Here is a 20,894-nt window from a genome sequence, read left to right as displayed (position 1 = left end):
TGCTAACGGAGTCAAGTGTTGATGTTTTGAAGTTTGGCCGTTACGCGGCACATTGGTTAGCCACGTTGGATGTTGGCTTGATGGGCCGTGAGACCGCGCGGGGCAAGGTCAGCGATGAACTGCGCGCGCGGTGCGGCGAGCGTGACGTATCGGCTTCTAATTGTACGCGATTGGTTGGTTTCGGATCGCGCCACTTGCTCGTGGCTCATTGCCGCGGCTGGTTGTGGTCGAGCGGGAGCGAAGTGGGCGCGTGGGACATTGATGATGATAGAGGTGCAGTTCCACGCCAAATGACGAATCGATCGGAGTTGACCTTCTCCGATTTGCTTGAAACTTTGCATACATGTTTGTGATGGGCAATTATTCATAAGGTGCTATCTACTTTGGTAAATTCTCTTCAACGACTTTCTATTTTGATAAAGGAGGTTTTTATCTAGCGTCCAAAACGCAAATACAACAGGAAAAGGTTATGCAGCTGAGTGATTAGCGAAAGAGAAAGTCGATGAAGAGAATCCATCAACGCAGATAGCACCTTTTGAAATGTTTATCTAGATTTGTGGTGAAATTTTTCCAAAATTGCGTGTTCGACATTTTTTAATAAATCGTAGCACGGAAACGTCTCTTCAACTCGAAATGACGTCTGAGACAAAGTTGTATGGAAAAATATACACGATATATTGTTTTTAGTAATTTAATGCAATAAATAAAATAAAATAAAAATGCTCTTGTTCAACATTTTTTTTTATTTTTCATTTAAAAAAGCTTAAGAACTTAAATATTTGAAAAAAAAAATCAAAAAATTGATCAAAAGTTATTATTCTACGATTTTGGTTAACTTTTAAGTGCCCAAAGTTTTCAATATTTAAAAGGTTTGCATTTTTTATGAGCTTTAAAAAAATTAACAAGGTCATTTTTTGTTATAACAATTTTAAACACCATTTTTTAGATTTTTGTCTTAAAATTATAAAAAGAATACCGAGTATATTTTTCCTAGAAAGAGTTTATTTTTCCCTAAAACGATTTATTTAAAAAAATTATAAAATTGCAAGATTTAAAATGGCCGGATTTTAACACAAATGTGAATGATTGCCCATAACCAACAATTGGGTTCGTTAGGGGTAGTGAGGTTATTGCATTTTCGTAATCTGCATTACAAATGGAAACGAAATCCAAAATTTCATCACTTTTGGAGCACTGGACCTATTTTAAATAAGTGTGCTTACATAAGGAAAAATCACCACCTTAGCGCCCCTTGAAAGTACTTTGTATGGGAGCGAGCTGTCATTTTGTTAGGCTTGTGTCAAACAGTGAAATGATTATTTTGATTTAAATCTTGATTTAAAAATCGACATGGATGTAAATGGGGTCGGAAAAAATATCTTTGTGCTCAGAAAACGAAGCTTTTTCAGATCATCTATAAATACCGATAATTTTTTTCTAAATTAAAGAACTCAATTGAGCAAAGTTTCAGGCAAATCGGAGATGGTCCAGCCAAACATATTTTGTTTTGCTATTTGGCCTGGAACTGCTCAGACAGAGGGAGTTTTCCATCGCTCTAGAGGAATGTGCGCCGTCGTCGTGCTGCGGCAGTTTGCGTAATGCGATTACTCGGCAAAACGCGTGACTTTGAAACTGCTTGGGTTTGGGGGGCAGTTATGTGTCTGTGTGCGCACGTCTGTCCAAATCGAATGGAAACGGAATGGAAGCATGAAAAATATTTGCAACGACGACGGCTTTTTAACTTCTGCTAGTAGATTCGATGAAGTATTGGCGTATGTTGATATGTCTGACTTATGCGCCGCTAGGAGTCAGTACGATGTGGTTCTTGAGGAGGTGGTTATAAAAATAGCTGTAGTCATAGACAGTCAATCGGAATGGTGACGATGACATCACTGAGACGGCCGTACGGAAAGCTAACAATTAATGTGATTAATAATAAAGGCATCCGGTACATGTGTATGTGTGTGTGTGTTTGTTATTGCAGAGCTCATCAGTTTGGTTGCGACTGTGGGGAGTGCGTACGAACATGAATCAGCACAGGGAGGGGTCGTGTTCGATAGATTCAGCTTCAGCACGTTTAAAATCGCGTGATGTCGGCCGTGATTTGTTTTTGTTATTGTTATTGCTTAGCGACGGATAGCTTTAGTCAGTTAGCTGATAAGAAGCGGATGCTTCTTAATTTTAAATAGCCTGCTGATAAAATCCAGATTAAACTGAATAGAAAAAAAAAGTTGTTTACATAGATTCTGCCGATGAATCGACGTCGGATGATCGCCATTAAAAAGGGCAAATTGAGGGTACTAAAGCTAAGCTGCTAGTGCTAGGGTGATGACCTTAAGGTCAATGTCTACTCAGGGTAATCACTCAATCCTTGGCAATTCGTTTGTTATTACTTCACATTAGAAGAGGAGAGGTTAATCTAAGAGTGACTATTATCAATATCTTTTATAAGAGCTCGAAGTTATACAGTCAGCTCTTGTTGAACGTGATTCATATGCACTACAGATAAGCAACTTTGAAAATAAATACATGACTACACATTTGTTTGCAATTGTCGGATACGATGTCTCAATGTCTGATGCTAGATGCCTTTGGAACAGATCCGATTCTATTCGACTGTCATGTTCTTTGCATTTCACAGGGTTTCCAATGCTTCAAAGGCCAAAAAGGTGAATATGTGATTCATTCCAGAGAATTGTTCCACAGAAGATAATTAATAACATTGACATTGCTTCCATGTAGGTCGCACTAGATAAGAATCGTATCCGTTACCCTTGAGCTTCCATTGCAAGCTAACTTAAGGGAACATGCATTAAGTACGCCATGCGAAATTTAGGACACTCCTTTCGACACGGTTTCCTATACCTAATACATTGCTTATAAACACCCCCTCCCCCTAAGAGCGCAGCGTACTTAATGGCTGCTCCCTAACTAGCGCACGAATCACATATTAATAACGACTAAACATAATCTTAAATGATAAATTACATGCCTTAATTGCATTCTTTTCCACCATCATACTCCTAGATTCCCTGTTCTTAGAGTGGCTACAAAGTGGCATCCAAAACGCCCACCTACCGTGTCTAAAACTATTCTAGCCGATGCTACGAGCCTCCTCTCCTTCTCAACGACTGTATCTCCGAACTGGTCGACAAAGCGCAGCTCGGTGGAGTGGTGCATTTTTCCAATTAAACGTCAAAAGCTTCCACCTTCCATCGTCCGTTCGAGGGGGCGTTGATGAGAATCAGCTCTCCGCCACCGCCACCCGGAGTTCAACGCGTATAAATTATTGCTTCTTTAAATTAAATTGTCTAGTTGAACTCGGGGAGGATGGAGGGCACCGCCTTCACAAAAAGGTGACAGGCGAGAACCGGGATAAATCATTCGTATGCTCGTGGGGTTCAACCACATTCGTGGCACGGAAGGTGATTTACGGTTGCTTAAATGCCATCGCCTAAGTGCATCCAAACAATTTCTCTTTTCACGTATGCGGAGTTTGTTTTTCTCCATCCTCCTAACCACTGGCTCGGTTATATCCATTATCGATGGTATGTTAATCCAACGAGGAGGGCATAATCGTCGTCGAAAGAAAAAAAAAACAACATATCCACATAATACGCATCGAAAAATCACGTTTCTTCCAAATCGAGTTCCGTTATAGCGATAAGCGCCACGTGTTCAACCCAGGTGATTCTGTGTCACGTGTGTTTGACGATTGAAAAGTTTCCGATCGTTTTCAGAAGCAATCATCTCATCACAACACAGGGAAGCTTATTTAGGATCACGTATCTCGGAGCCATTAGTTTAATGAGGTTTCCAGTCAATTCAGTTGCAGTGGAAGGTTGGCGCGGCCAGTGGTAGTCACAACAACAATGCCTCCGCCGACACATGTGACAATTTCTGTAAAACGCCGTCTGGTTTCTTTTTCCCTTTTTTTTCTAAAGGGTCGGAGTCGGAGTATTGTATTACTTTTGCCAGAACAGACATTCCAGACATTAGTTGATCGATAGCGACCGGCCGGTTCGAAGGAAATGGAACTCAGTGGGTTGTACGAATGCTAATGCATGCACCAGGGCTGCAGGAGAAGCCCCGGTTTACATATTTCTGATTCTGAAAGCAGCATAAATGTTTGTAGAATTAATCAATAGCTGGTTGGGTTACCGTCCGCCTGGCGCTGCTGTTGTTTATGCAACGAAATCATAGACGATGTTGAGTCGTTAATAGTTACGCAGGTATGTTTGTCATACCAATGCATAACATTACGGGGAACAGTGTGGTGCGGTTACTAGGGACCGAACGTTTATTATACCCAGATAAGATCCAATTAGGTCACAGAAGGGGTCTGTTTGGTCTACTTCTGTTTGGATTTTGGAGGCATAATTATTTCTACTAAACACGCTAGCTATACCCTGAAGAAGCATTCGGAGATATACCCAGCAAAGCATATTGTGGACAAGTTGTGGACAATTTGAAAGCTTTAGGCCTTCTGGTGTCCCCAGGTCCGGTGAGAGAAGTAAATATCATGAATCATTCTGGGTCATTTCTGCACGGTTAGTCTGGTTCAAAATGATAATAATTTCTATATTAGATGATCATTTGATTAGTCTGGCACGAATAATACTTTCAGCCCTCTGTGAATCATGTTGATCTTAGAAAGCGCAAGTCTGTTCGAATTTAATTTGCAATTGGACTTTTGGATATGGAGATATGGATGTGAACTCAAAAACTTCAAATGGTTGAACAGTTGATGATAGCTGATAAACTTGGATCTAGGATTGGCAAATACAATCTGCAGAAGGAAGTTAGTCAGAAAGCAGATAAGACAGGCAGATCTTGGATTTTGTAGTTTTTGATAGCTTCTGCATGGCCACTGCTTATAAAATAACATAGCAAATATATAAGATGAATCTTTAAAAAACGTTTTTGTTTCTGTCCTTTCATGAGTTAGAACACATACCAAAATAAAGGACACAAGAAAAAAGATTATATTTTATCACATTTCTGTTCTACCCGCAACTAGAAAAAATAAGACCTGTACGCCGCCGCCACCGGCAGTCACGACACCAGTCGAAATTTTGCCATGCGGTGATATTTTTTTTTTTTTTTTTTTTTTAGGGTTGGGAGACAGCAGTCTCTGTGAATGTGGACAAGGTTACCAGGACGCTGATCACATCCTTTGGTCTTGTGCGGAGTATCGTGGAGTCAGATCACATTTTTATGATTCCCTTCGGGCTCGAGGTAGACAACCTAATGTTCCAGTTCGGGATATTTTGGCTAGACGCGATCTGGAGTTTATGAAACTCATATATGTTTACTTTAAGGATATTAACCTTAGATTGTAAGTTTGATTAACCTTGTGTTTAGTTTGTATTTTGTACGTGTGGGTTTTTTTTCAATGTTTGTTTTCAACATTAATAGAAATAATTTCATGCTTTAGGATTAATTAAATAGTTGTATCGTAAACCACATTTCAAACCTCCTTCTTCCCTTTTCCCATCCAAAAAATTGTTCTCCACTAACCTCGAGACAACCGCGAGTACTCGGTCTAGTTCCCTTAACTTTAAATTTAAGACAGTAATAATGTATAACGCAAAGGATAACTTGGCTCTGTAAAGTTTATTCGATTGAGCCTGTACAAATAAAGTAATTATAAAAAAAAATATATTTTTTTTAAATTACTCTAACCGAATGAACATTACAGCGCCGAGATTTCTTGGTTACTATACAATACAATAAGGCGAAAGACTGCACAAAATAAAACCTGAGAGGCGGAGAATTGCTCTAATAATCTTGAATGTCTCATCTTCTACAAGTTTCCATCACTTCCAAGTTCCATATGTTTTCCACTCCGTAGGGCATCGAGACAACTAGCAGAATCCGTCAGTACGATTGTGTTTTGCTGTTTATGCAACGTTGATACAGCAGCGTTAAGGGCAAATGCTTCTGCAGAGAAGACGCTGCAAATACCTGGTGAACAGTAACTGAATTGATCGCTACTTATAACCACTCCAGCACCAGTGGAGTTTCCATTTTTAGAGCCATCAGTGAAAACTTGTGTGTGTGTGAGTGGTAGCGAACAGCGATGAACTCTAAGAACTTTGGTATTACGATTTCCTTGTTTGTTCCCGCTCTGATAGTGCTTCTCAGATGATTGTCGATTTGTGGAGTTGGTGTGTGCCAATGTCTATCAGTGACCCTTAGAATGCTGCTCACCTTCGGAAGGGAGAATCCTGCAGATTCTTGCAGAAGCTCTTTAGCTCGTGTTACAACCGGATAGTCGATCGTACTTGGGTTTTTTTTCAACGAGTCGTACTGCTAATTGCGAAAGACGTTGTATGACTGCTAGTCGGAAGGGAAGACATCCGGCCTCAGCCATGATAGAGAAGATTGGGCTGGTTGTAAACGCACCATTATATGTGGGTCCAAGGACTCGTACCGTATCTTAAATGTTAATGCTAGTGAGTCCTAAGCCAAAGAACAGTTTGGACACAACCAACGCTGAGTCTATCTTTAGCAGGGTGGTTCGACTGCATCTCTTCAACCGGTGCCCTAGGATTCACAGGATATGAATCCGTCTGCTGCAACTTCTTTTGACAGAGTTCAGATGATGTATGAAGTAGAACTTTGCGTCCACCAGGAATCCAAGAATTTTCATTTTTCTCCCCCGTGGAATTGGGGTGTTATTTATATTGATGGCCCGACCTAGTTTTCGATGCTGTAGGTGACAGGCGTGTAATAGCTTGGATTTGGTTGGGGCGATAGAAAAACATCCATGGATCCAATCGGTCGAAAAATCCGTAGAAGGACGAAACGTCACATTCAGTTGGATTCCAGGGCACTCCAGCATTACCGGAAATTAAGAAGCAGACCTTGCTAAACAAGGACGAACTGAGGCAGAACTTGACATCTCAATAGCACCGCAAGACGTCATACATGCTATCAAAAGGCCGTCAATTTCTCGCAAATAAAAGCTCACCCCTCCAAATTAACAATGCTAGCTGGTAGAGGAAACATTCATCTACCTGTAGGTGTCATTAATTTTCATGAGTGAGCTTTTATTTGCTAGAAATAGACAGCTAAAGCCACTGTTTACAAACGCAATTACTCTCCTTTTAAATGTTGGCACTGAACTCTTTATTCATCAGCACAACGCTATCAGAATGAACCAGGGGAAGCTCATAAGTTTCGACAGGCGCACCGGCGCAACCATCGGTAATTGAGAGATTTACAACTGACAAGAGAGTGAGATCAAGCTTTTGTGCTCTCTTTCTCCATTACTCTCTTTGCCTGCAATCAGATATCCAAGTGCACAGCGAGAAATGCACGCTTTAGGCACCCATACATCACAAATGTTCTTCTAATTTAAAATCAAACATTCAAACCGGTCTACAAGTATGATAACGTCCAAAGAGTACCAAACTGCTGTTTCCGTGTTGCTCCCGTTTGACGCCTGACTGCTGTTACTTTCAATTACAACTAGTGGTGCAAACCGCCATGTATAGTGGAAAATTTGTGGTATGTTTCAAGAAGTGATAGAAGGTCTGCTTGGCTTACATCAGGCATTTGACCATTTACAAACTTGCCACCCACCATCCAAAAAAGCTCGCTTTTAGGTGCACTATTTAACGAGTTTTGTCATGGCAGTGATATCGACATGCTTAGAAATCAATGCATTAGGGATTAGGCAGACCATCCGAACTGCATTTAATCCTTTTTGAAGCAAACCAAGGTCGAAGATTTAATTGAACCAAACTATAAAATAGTGTATTCATGGTCACTTGTGGTCTGGAGTAAAGAAGTACAGCTATAATGTGACCATAAAATCTATAAAAATCTAAACGTATTGTTTTTTTTTAAATTATTTACACCTGTGTCGTGCACAGGTTGCACATGTGGACGCGACGCCACTGGCCTGTGAGCAGCGACCATCAGTGTTAACCAGATTGGTGATGGATCACCACCGAAGACGACATTCACCAGCTGCTTTTTACTTCTTTCGTCAACTTGATGGATGGTCATGGAGAGTGCCTCGACAAGCACATTGATAGGAATGTACCAAGCGTTACTACCATCAGATGTTTGACGATCGTGATTGTGATAGGTCGCAACTCTAAGCCTCATATAGTTCAGTGGTTCTCAAAATTAAATTCCATAAGCTCGTTACCTGCCAATATTATTTGATAGCTTTCGATGCTAACCGACTACTTTCTGGCTGGTCTAATTTTCACGATACAACATACAACAGAATATGTGCTTACCATATATCGTATAGTGAGAGCAAACATGTAGGATCTCAACATAAAACAAAAATTAAATAGGCTGTCATATTTCCTTCTGAAGATATCATAACAAAACATTCAAAGACTTCGACGAAATCAACAATAGACAGCCTTTTAAAAATAACAGAGACGTATACCCCAGATTTGCGGAGACATAATTAGAGCAAATCAACAATCTTTCGCAAATCTTAGTTGAAGTCCTTCCACATAGATGGCCACAATCTTCCTGTGCGCCAAGTCTCAAATCGTGAATAATTTTTACAATATTGCTCGACATAAGTAGAAAGCAATAACAATAGAAGATTTATTGAATTTTACAAATCATTTGAATTGAAAATGACTAGCGATTACCGGCAGTATAGGTAATCGCAAGTCAGCCCTATCTGCATTTTTATCAATTTTGAGTTAGCATCATTATTCAGTTTATTTTTCTATGTTTTTTGATGCGGTTTATTCAAGGAAAATGAAAAACAATAGGGAAGAGCGCTACTTCGTCGTAATCGCCCATTTCCGTTCTATCGAGCAGAAATCTTCAATAATATCAATGATTTCACAATGCACAAAACAATAATACGTTTTTTCCGATGCGTTAGTTCATTAGCTACAACATAAATCCTATTAGAGCGCATTGTATCCATATTTACGCTCATTGTTCTCAAAACAAAAGAAGCGCTCCTAGCACATCCCCTTTTTCTCCGTTTATCCGTAGGACGAAGAAAATCTAATGGCGTTTCAATGCGTTTGGACGGAATTGAAACGCGTAGGACGAATTTAGAAGCAAGAAGCGGTGTTAGATTTTTAACAATATCTCAACATTGTTTGACTCTTTATCAAATCCAACGGTAGCGTATGGAAAGGTGGATAAATTTAGAAGTTATCTTTGATGAAAACATTCCATGTTTTGTTCAAACCTTTTCCAAAAAGCGTGGTAAAGTGCGAGATGTCCTTAGTAGGACGGAAATTAGATCAAAAACCCTACCAAGTCAAATTGTCCCACAGCGAGAAGTAACCGCAAGTCAGTCCCATTAGAAAAAAAAAACATATGTTAGAAATGTTAGACAACACATCGCATCATGACATTTGTCTCAAGACAGATTTTGTCCACTTCACCTAGGGTATCTGGAACAAGTCCGGATGTGGCCAATATAGTTCTTACGATACTCAGTTTGACAGTTTCTCATATGATTTGATGTATCGCTTGATGGATTTTGATTTAAAAAGGATTTACCACTTCCCCGGGGATACCCGGAACATGCCGCGGCCATCATGATGCTGGTCACTCATCATGACTCTTATTGATCTTACATGTGAATTGATTTATCGCATGGTGGGTTTGGAACGTTTATGAACAGCTCTGGTCTGATGAAGACCCATACTCACCAGAGTATGTTCCGGCCATTGCTCTGTAACCAGCTGAACAAATCCAGAAACATTCAATAACGTTCTATGGGGCCATGGTATCTTTCTACTGTTCAATACTGTGCTAAACTAATGTAGCATCGTGATGGAATTGTGGCTGACTTGCGGTTATTTTTCTCATTTACGTTAAATGTAATCGCAAGTCAGTCCCACTCAGATTTTGGCCATAGAATAAAAATTTCACAATATTTTTTTCCAATATGCTTTGGTAAACATAGATGCATTCTATCACATTGTACGTCTATTTTTAAATTTCAAGCTGAACATTGCATTAGGTCCTATGTAACATTGACAGATTCTCTTCATCGACTTTCTCTTTGTATCCCCACGGCCTTGTAAAGACATTCCCAGGTATTTTCAGCACACAGATCGCTAAAAAAAGCTTTTAGCTAGCATCTGATACGACAAGCACAACAAAAAACGAAAGAGAAAGTCGATGAAGAGAATCAATCAATGTTACTTAGGACCTAATGCAATGTTCAGCTTGATTTATCCCTCCAAAATAAGTGTCAAATCAGATAACATGTAAAATCTTTGAACGCCGTTTTCTCATTTCCAGTTTTTTTTACAGATGGGACGGACTTGTGATTATGGGCAGTATGCATTCAGATTCTAAATAGTGGATGGTGTAAAGGTAAAAAAACCGAGGATGCGCGATGCCATTGCAAGCACGATTGTTGTTGTACTAAGTCCATTCCTCTAACTCAGCATATATTTGTATTACATTTCAATGTATCCATCCATTCTTCATCTATTATTCATCGATTTGAACTGCCGGCAGTGCTGCTTCAACTTCAACTCTCAACTTCACATGGAATCCATACCTCATTCGTTTCCTCTAAACATTTTCGATTCGAAAGATTGATTTCAGTGTGGTTCAAGTCTTACCTGAAAGTAAACAAAACAAACAGAAGATAAGTAAAATTGCACCAGATGATTAAATTTAAATGTTAATATGAAAGCCTCCATATCCATTAATATTTATGAATGAAGATGTCGTGCCGGACTACTATGCCTTTAACCAATTAAATCGAGAACCCACGTTCACAACCTATCATAAACATCCCCTTTATGGATACATCGTTACGTCACCTTCTCTTACCGAGATAAGAAAATATGAGAAAGGAAATCCCAGGGTACACCACTCATCAATCTTACATTAGCTGTGGAAAGAGCAATCCAATGTTTTTCGTTATATTAATCTCATTTTGGTTTTCACTGTTTCCTGTAGTCTTTCGTTGATCCAAAGTGAGTCGTTACCAAACCGCACATCGCACCATGGAGGAATGAACCAAACGCCAACTTCAAGTTGGATGAAAAGTTAATACCCTTAATCATCTCAGAGGACACCTCACACTGAATTCACATTCCAATTACCGTTTTTCAAACAGAAGTAAAAATAAGGAGAATAAATTTCGGCTTTCGTGGAATTGCGGTAACAACCTTTCCCAAATGAAAGTTAATTTCTTGAGGAAGGCAAACCTTCAAGGTTTTACCCAAGAAATGGATCGAGGGGTTTTTCTGCAAACAACTTGGCAGCCTTTTCACGATACGATGAGGTCAGAAGAAGTGTGCTTTGTTCCCCTTTTATGAATGGGTCTTCTTGACTTTTTCAGAGCACTGACTGGCGTCACTGCAGTGAATCACCGTGCCCATTCTAAGAAGAAAGCCAAGTTGCTGGTATTGTTGAGCATAAGAACCCTCGAAAACTAGTTCTCAAGAGTCATTCCGGCTCGGGTTATTTGTTCAAAGTTTTTCATCGCCCCCTTCCCCGTTGGTGGTTGAAACGGAATTTACTTAGGATCTTCATTTTGCGTGTACCGAAATGGGTGCTGAATGTAAATACACAAATTTAACTGTTGATAATAGTACCAATCAGTAGACATGTGGTAAAATTCGAAATCACTCGGCGCTTTCTGCTAACAAGCAAGAATTCAGCTTCCCTGGGATAGATCTTCTTTGTAGAACGTGATGTTGAACATGTTGAACAAATTATGAACTCGCTGTGGCAGTACAACAAACGAGTGCGTGTGTCAAGAGTAGAGAAAGTTGCAACGCTTCTTCTTCCTCCAAATCATGCACGTGTGCATAGAGTTGCACTTGTTGTTAGCATGGGAAGGAATCAGTGTAGGAAACAAAAAACCAAACAGTATTTGCCACTTCCCACGACGATGATGAAGAGATAACCGGAGAACCGCGCCGGCGTCTGGAGTAACGATCGGGTGGGATTTTACAACATGTTTGTCGGCTAACTAGTAGTACGAGCTTGGGCCAGCGGTAGTTAGTAATTATGTCTTGCGTGACTCACAAGATGACGGTTGGTGACAGGCAGGCAGTGTGGTGAGTCAGTAGTCACTGACACTTTCGCTCGCACTGGAATCTTGTTTAATTGGAGAGAATTACACGAAGTAGGCTTGGTTACGTAATAGGGTGATTAATAGCGAGACACTTTCCGAGTGGATTTTTTTTCTACGAAAAAACAGTGATATAGATGATAACGGACTCGTGCGAGCATGCTTGGCATACACTGCATTGGTTACGAACCGCTCATTTACTAATAACTTTGCACACAGTTGACGAAACATTTTGAAGCAGTTGATAGAATACAGTTTAAGCTTGTTATAGATACGTAAAAAGAAGTAGATTTTAATTCTATTAATAAACTGTATTTGTTTTAGCGTTGAAAAATGAAGTGAGAAATGCTCGCTGCACATCCCGGACTTCAAGTGTAAAAAATCATTGGTGTTGATTCAAATATTAAGATTTACCTACTCTTTGCATATCTATAGTAGACTATGATCCTAATCTATCAATTACTTTAAAGAAAAAGATATTTCAACAACTGAGTGAAAAGTTATTAACAAATGAGCAGTTGGTGTGTACAACTGTGCATGCCATGCATGCGTGCGAACATTGAGTGGTCATATTTCATCAGCAGTATGTGATGAGAGTTTTTACTGTACCGGTATTGCGACCTTGCAATGAGCTTCGATAACTGTCGTGTAAACTAAATAGGGGTCATTCCACGCCATTCCATCACAAGAATATGCAGAATTGAAATCGACCTCCTTGTGTTTGACCCAAAATTAATAGAATATAGGGTAGAACACTGCGTCGTCGTAATCGCCCATTTCCGTTCTATCGATCAGAAGAGATCAATAATATCAATGATTTCACCGTGCACAAATCAATAATAGGTTTGTTCCGATGCGTTAGTTCATTAGCTACAACATATATCCTATTTGAGCGCATTGTATGAATATTTACGCTCATTGTCCTCAAAACAAAAGAAGCACTCCTAGCTAATCCCCTTTTTCTACGTTTATGCGTAGGTCGAAGAAAATCTAATGGCGTTTCAATGCGTTAGGACGGAATTGAAACTCGTAAGACGAATTTAGAATCAAGAAGCAGTGTTAGATTTTTAACAATATCTCAAAAATGTGTGACTCTTTATCAAATCCAACGGTACGTATGGAAAGGTGAATCAATTTAGCAGTCATCTGGTTTTTTGTTCAAACCCGTTCAAAAAAGAGAGGTAAAGTTTATATAATGCGTTTATTTTTTCAGGCTCATTTGCCGTAGCTTTGCTGAGCCGATATTCATTGTTTGGATGACAAAATTTCTTAAAACTAACGTTAGTAAAGCGGGGGCCGATTACTCGCGGCTATCTCGAGGTTAGGGGTAACCAATTGTAACAAATGGATGGCAGGGTAGGGATTGAGAACACAAGGTTTGGAGAGCAATGTGCTTTTTATATCGAACTAAACGACCAACTGATGAAAAAGACAAACATGGGGGTACACCGATGGGCAGCTAGCAACTTGGGGGGAACTCAAGATGACACTAACTACTAAATCCTAAGATCAATCCGTTTTAAAAACACATAAATTAAATTAAAATATTCGAGATCTCGGCTCGCCAAGATGTCTCTAACGGGCCGCATAGGTTGTTTTCCTCGGGCCCTGAGGGATGCGGATAACTCGGATCTAGCAACACAATGGAGGGTGCATGACCAAAGTACGTGGTCGATATCGTGATAGCCACTACCACAAGCGCACAAATTGCTGCCTGCGAGCCCGATTCGGAAGAAATGCGAGTCTAACGAGTAGTGATTGGACATGAGCCTTGATATGACACGTATAAAGTCACGGTTCATGCCCAATCCTTTGAACCATGGCTTGTTCGACACCTATGGGAGAATAGAATGTAGATCCAGATCCCAGATCACTCTCATTCCATTTTTGTTGCCAGTTGGTGAGGACGTGCTGACGGGTTATTGAGAAAAATTCCGCAAAGGCGATTTGTCGCGACCTTAGCTAGCGAGTCCGCTTTCTCATTATCCGGAATTGAGCAATGAGATGGGACCCAAACTAAGGTGATAGTATAGGAGCAGTTAGATAAAGTAATCAATTTTGCTCGGATTTCGGTCAGGAAATACGAGAAGTGCTTCATCGACCTCATTGATCGAATAGCCTCCAACGAGCTAAGGCTATCAGTAAAAATAAAATAGTGATCAGATGGTAGTGAGGCAATTTGCTCTACTGCGTAAAATATGGCAGCTAGTTCCGCAACGTATACGGAACAGGGTTTTTGCAGTTGATATGAGGCGCTATGAAATTCGTTGAATACTCCAAATCCAGTGGAAGCGTTTTTAGTTTACCCATCTGTGAAAAAACTCTTATTGTTACTAACATGGTGGTACTTGTTTGCAAAAATTAAGGGAATAACCATCGACCGATGGTTATCTGGTATTCCCAGATTTCTTGCAACGTGGTCAGATCAAAATTTACAGAGGAACTATAAAAGTCTTGGAGGCAAACACGAGAGGAATTGAATGAAGAAGGGCCAATCTCCAGCGTCATGTACTTGTAAAAGAGACTCATGAATCTTGTTTGAGGATTTCTGTCGAGCAGCTTCGCAGTTTTCTATTACGTTTTGGATTCATTGCTTCACAACGGATAAGAAACCCGAAGGACAGTTCCGCGGGGTTGTGCTTAGTAGGACGGAAATTAGATCAAAAACCCTACTGCTCAATCCATCAATTCTACTAGTACTCTTGGAATAAAGTTAGGTACATTTCAGAATTTTGAGACTTTTAACAACATTTGAACTATTGGACATCCAAAAAACATCTAAATTATTGGGCATAATTTGAAAATTAATTAGGGGCTGTTCATTAACTACGTAGACAGATTTTTGGGATTCACGATCCCCCCCCTCCCCCTGCGTAGACAATTGGCCATACATTTTTTTTTAATTTGTATGGGCCGTGGATAACTCTCAACACCCTCCCCCCCTCTTACATGTCTACGTAGTTTATGGACTGCCCCTTATGAGAAATATTGAAACATTATAAAGCGAGAATTGTAAGCTAGTTCTGAAGAGGCTATTACGGGGATTATGAGTAGAATTCCAAATAGGAAGGATTTTCAGGGAGCATTCAAATCACCGACTGAAAATCTCTTAAATGTTTTAATTAATCAATCAATCAATCGAAGATACATTCTAAGAAGAGCTGCATGGAAATACCAGTGCCAACATGTCAAAAGGGCAAAAATGTTTTTGTAAACAATGGCTTTAGCCGTCAATTTCTTACGACTGAAAGCTCACACATGCAAATTGACGATGTCAGCTGGTAGAGGAAACCTACCTCATTGCAGGTGTGAGCTTTAATTCGCGACAAATCTTAGCCATTGATTGTTTAGAAAAATGCAATTTCACCCTTTCGAAATGTTGGCACTGATATGGATTATAATTCCATGGGAATCTAAATGTTAAAATAGATAAATTTAAAGCTAGTTAGAATTCCGAATCAAATTCATGATAATTTTGATGGAATTTCAAAGAGTTTCCGGAAGGGTTTAGCAGGAAATTTAGAGAGAGTATTGTTTCAAGAGAATCTGCAAAACACTCCAGACAGTTTAATAACATTATTGAGAGGAAAGTGAAAGTAAGTCTGAAGACTTTTTGGAATGATCCTAAGAACATCCTTGAAACATTTTTCAGGAACTCATCCTGAGCTGAGTTCCTAAGAAATAATTTAGTAAATTCAAATATTGAAACATTTTCAGGATTTAGATATTCAAAATCCAGCAGCTGAATTCCGAGCATAAGTGTCATCAAAGAGAAAGAAATTTCTACATATACCTAATGAGACATCGATACAGAACAAATGTCAAAATCCAGGTCTTTGAAAACTGTTCAAGAATTCAAGATAATTAGCATTAGAAATTTAAGAAAAGTTTAACATTAAGGTATATGAGATCTCAAACTTGGAAAAATCCTCAGTGGCCGTGCATTCTTGAAATTGGAGGCATTTTATAAAATGTGTGACATAAAAAGATTTCAAAGGCTCTAAAATTATTAAAAATATTATAAATATTATGTTTTGGAAACGTAATATCGGACTTTGTATATTTAATAACAGAATTCGATTAATACTCCGAAAACATTCGATTAACGCTCCAGTTAAATGTGTATCGGTAGATTGGCAATGTTTGAAAAACCATTGATCAGCAATTTATAGATAGATTTAAAGTCTATTGATATCAAATAAATCTTTAAAGTATTAAGTATCAAATGGCATCAATAGATTTGACATTCGTCGATAAATGGCTGAGCTAAGATTTTTCAAACATTGCAAGTTTGCCGTTACACATTTTACCGGAGGCATCGTGTTCGGGGTTTTAATATAGGTGCAACAAAATATTGTAAGGTTCCAATAAAATTCCCGGTTATCTCCCAGTTGCTTTTGATTCCCGGTTCAGTGCACACTAGACTGATGCAAAATTTGACTTTTTCGCTCCACAGTGCTTAAATGGTTTCAAATCGGGTCCTGATTAGCCTCCCAAAGTTAAAAATCATTTGGTTAGAAACAAACTTCGCACAAGCCATTTGAAGTTTACATGTAAATTACTATGGGAAATCTCAACTTTTTGTTCATTGCCTTCTAGCCTTTTTTTCTTATTGAGCTGCGAAACAGTTCGATAGCCATTTTTATAGAAAATTTTCTCAGCTACAATTTTGCTGAAGATCGTTTCTATGAAAACGAGACAGGAAAAAGTTATTCATTATTTAAAAGATTGGTAAACTTATGACATGATCAAGCAGCTGCTCTGTAGGCAACACTGTATTTTGCAGTGTGACATAGTAGCCTTGATTTTTGTCCTATTCAACGCCCCAGAAACACCAATGTTGCCTGCTGAGCAGTTGATTGAGCATGATCATAAGACATCAGCGCATTGAACCATTGATAACTTTCGATCCTTGCATTTAATCAAAAAGTGGTATTCAGCAAAGTTGTAGCTGGGAGAATTTCCTACAAGCACAATTGAAAGTTTTTGAAGCAGACCGATATGGTGAATTATTAGATAGACATGAACAAAAATCTTGGTTTTACCATAGTAATTCCCATACAAACTTCAAATGGCTTGTGCCATCTCAGTTTCTCACCAAATGGGTTCAAATTTTGAGAGGTTAGTCAGGATCCGGTTTGGAATCGTTTAAGTATTGTGGAGCGAAAATTTCAAATTTTGCATCACTCTAGTGCACACCCTGCAATAGCTCTTATAAATTTGTAGTACTCTTGGTAAGTTCATTTCGATACTTCTCAACGATAACTTCCTCAACATACTTAGAAAGATTTTAGAGTTTAGCATTTCATGGATTTTCGAAGAGTGCTAAAGGTTGCTGGAGCTATAACTAATAGAACTATAGAGCTCCTAGAACATTCGAACCTATAAACAGTTCTAGGAAAGTTTGGAGGTTCCTACAGTCCCAGAAGTTTTTTTTTGTATTATATTACTAACACATTTTAGGTCATTCGTTATTTGTCCGGGGATGAGATTTGAGTTCGTCACCTTTAGCGTGAGATGCATGGATACTAACAACTACGCTGCTACTACTACCGGTTCCAGAAGTTGTCCGAGAGTTCTAAATGCTCCTGAATCACTGGATTGTCTTGGAATTACTGCAGTTACAAGTTCTTGGAGTTTTCAAAGCTCTCGGAGAACTAGGAGTAACTAGTGCTATGGGAGTTCGTGAAATTTGAAAAGCTTAGAAAATTTTCACCATTCCGGAAGTATGGGGAGTACCAGCAGCTGGATTCCGGGCAAAAATTTCATCGAAGATAAATGAGTTTCTACACACACCTAATAGGGGAAATGGCTCTAATGTTGGCCTATAGATCTTAAGATTGGCCCATCGGTAAAAATCTCCTGTTCTGTCATCTGGACAATACAATTGGATATTTTTGGTTGCTTGCAAAAATTTGGCAAAAAATGCTTTCGTGCGAAATTTATACATGGGCACAATATTAGGAACACTTGAGCTGACATTAGAGGCATTAATCATATGTAGAAATTTATTTCTCTAGGATGAAATGTATGCCCGGAAATCAGCTGCGGGATTCCCAATATTACCCAGAGTTTTAAGAAATCTGGGTACTTCAAGATCTCTCAGAACTCTGGGAAATAAGTCCCAGAATCTGTAGGAACGCTTGCAAGTCCAGGAACTAACGAATGTCTACCTGAACGAAACGACTGAAGCGTCAGCTACAGAGTCATGCCAGTTGTTCGCCAAGCATTTTGCATCCGTATTCGCGACGAATCCCGCCTGAAACTTGGAAATCGATGAAGCCACCAGTGATGTTCCCGCTAATTTTGTTGAGTTTGGACTATTTGCTGTAAATCCAGAAATAGTTTCATTGGCTGCAAATAAACTGAAACGTTCGTTTGTCCCTGGTCCTGATGGTTTGCCTGCAGTTATAATATGCCGTTGTATTGCCGCTTTAGCACAACCGTTGTGTGATATCTGCAATCGCTCACTTCAGCAAGCAAAATTCCCTCGCATTTGGAAGCAATCGTTTATGACACCCATTTTCAAACGTGGTGATCGTTACAATGTTGTTAACTATCGGGGAATCACGAGTCTCTCAGCTGTCTCAAAATTGTTTGAGATTATAGTGGGCGGAGTTATTCTCGATGCCACAAAAAGCTACATATCCACTGATCAACACGGATTCATGCCCGGACGATCGGTTTCCACCAATTTGTTGAATTTTACGTCGAAGTGCGTAAAAAGTATGGAGGAAAAAGCGCAAGTCGATGTAATTTATACCGACCTGATCATTGTTCATAACATACTGCTACACAAGTTATCTCGTTTTGGAGTTTCTATGCAATTGGTTTTTTGGTTGGAATCCTACCTTACAGAGCGTGTACTTCGAGTGAAGGTTGAGGGTTTTGTATCTTCGCCGTTTTCAAACAAGTCTGGAGTTCCACAAGGTAGTAATCTCGGACCGTTGCTGTTTATTCTGTTCTTCAACGATGCTGCTTTGGTTTTGGGCGAAGGATTCAAACTGGTCTATGCATATGATTTAAAGCTGTACATTGTGGTGCGCACACAAGAAGATTGTTGGCTTTTGCAAAACTCGCTGACTTTGTTTGCCGATTGGTGCCAGAGAAACAAACTGACTATTAGTGTGGAAAAATGTCAGATAATCACGTTTCACCGCATGGTACATCCAATTTTGTTTGACTATCATATTGACGGCGATACTCTTACCAGAGTTACCAGTGTGACTGATCTAGGGGTTCAACTAGCCACAAAAATGACTTTTGATTTACACCGTTCAGCGCTCATATCGAAAGCAACGCGACAGTTGGGCTTTATTTCCAAAGTTGCGAAGGATTTTTCGGATCCACATTGTTGGAAGTCATTGTACTGTGCACTTGTCCGTCCAATTTTGGAAAATGTGTAAGTCGTTTGGCATCCTCACCATGTCACGTGGTGCCTAAGGATCGAACGGGTTCAGAAACGGTTCATTCGTCTGGCACTGAGAAACTTGCTGTGGAGTGATCCTGACAATTTGCCGCCGTATCCTGATAGATGCCGACTGTTGGGCTTAGACACACTGGAACAACGACGGAAAGTACAGCAATCGTTGCTTATTGCTAAGCTGTTGAATGGTGAAACTGATGCCCCCGACCTGCTTGCGATGTTGAACTTTCGTGTGCCGAGCAGATCTCTTCGGAATACAACGCTACTGCAACCAAATTTTCACCGAACCATGTTTGGGAACAACGAACCAATCTCAGCGTGTATTTGTGCGTTTACGGCTGTCGAAGAGTTTTTCGAGTTCAATGAACCAACCGAACGTTTTGCAAATCGGATTAGGTCTGTGTTAAATTAGCTCTAATATATTCATTAAGACTAAATTGTCAGATGAATTATTTTAAATACAAATACAAATACAAATACAAACTCTTCAAATTTTGAAAATCTCCCGGAACTCCGGGGATATTTTCAACTTTAAACTTTAATAATTCTCGAAACAACAAGAATCGAAAGCTCGGGTACTCAGAGAGCTGCCGGAACTTAAATAAATCCCGGAAGAGAATATTGCCAGAAATTTAGAAACCATGGGAACACCAAAAATTTCCCGATGATACTGCTGGACGGGAAACTGGGTGAGATTTCAGAACTCCAGAGAGCGTCAACTTCTTGTCAATACTGCGAAAAATCTGAAAATTTAAAAAACTTGCAGAAAGTTGGAATTTTTTGGATCTCCGGAATCTTTCTAGACTCCAGAACTCTCGATACAACAGGAACTCCTACTATTACCACTCATCAAAATGATTTTGGACACTTTGGCATTCTGGATGATCTGAGCTTATTTGAGTCGTGAATGGAAAGGTAGTTTTTAGATCAGAGCTGACGATTCGATTTTAATTTTTCCCCGTAGAAAATGGCTTGCTCTTCGGCGAAATTACCCATTCGGCCAAATGGCTTTCGGCCAAAGACTCATAGGGGAACTGGAGAAAAAATGAACAATTGCCTTCATTAGCGGCGAAATCATCCACATTCAATAAATGTTAACGGGGTAGAAGATGCATCGATTGAAAGGCGCTTGTTTGCTAATTGATTTTTTTGCAACAATATGCACTTAAAAAGTGAAGTGATAATTTTTCCCCTACTTGCCTTACGAATTATCTGAATTTGGTTTTTTCGGAGATCCTTGAAATTAAGGCCTTAATTTGAATTGAAGAATTGAAGATGATTCGCATGTTCTCAAAGTCCCTAGTTTTATCGGAGTTTTAATATTCTTATAGTGCTAGCAGCTCCGTTGCTTACGGAAGTATCAAGGGTTCTTGAGTTTCAGGAAGACTGAAGAGCTGGGATTACTCAGAATTCCTG

At 39.5% G+C, this 20,894-nt stretch overlaps 1 protein-coding gene across 4 annotated transcripts in view; it reads right to left on the bottom strand.

Annotated features, from left to right (window-relative positions):
- Window positions 1-20,894, bottom strand: part of spin (Protein spinster) — a 101,358-nt gene that overhangs the window by 60,825 nt on the left and 19,639 nt on the right. The gene's annotated exons all lie outside the window — the stretch shown is intronic.

Source organism: Ochlerotatus camptorhynchus, unplaced genomic scaffold (genome assembly GCF_037179485.1).
Source record: "Ochlerotatus camptorhynchus isolate MF236.1 unplaced genomic scaffold, CSIRO-AGI_Acam_v1.1 ptg000530l, whole genome shotgun sequence".
NCBI lineage: Eukaryota > Metazoa > Arthropoda > Insecta > Diptera > Culicidae > Ochlerotatus > Ochlerotatus camptorhynchus.
This window is presented reverse-complemented; position numbering and strand designations above follow the sequence as displayed.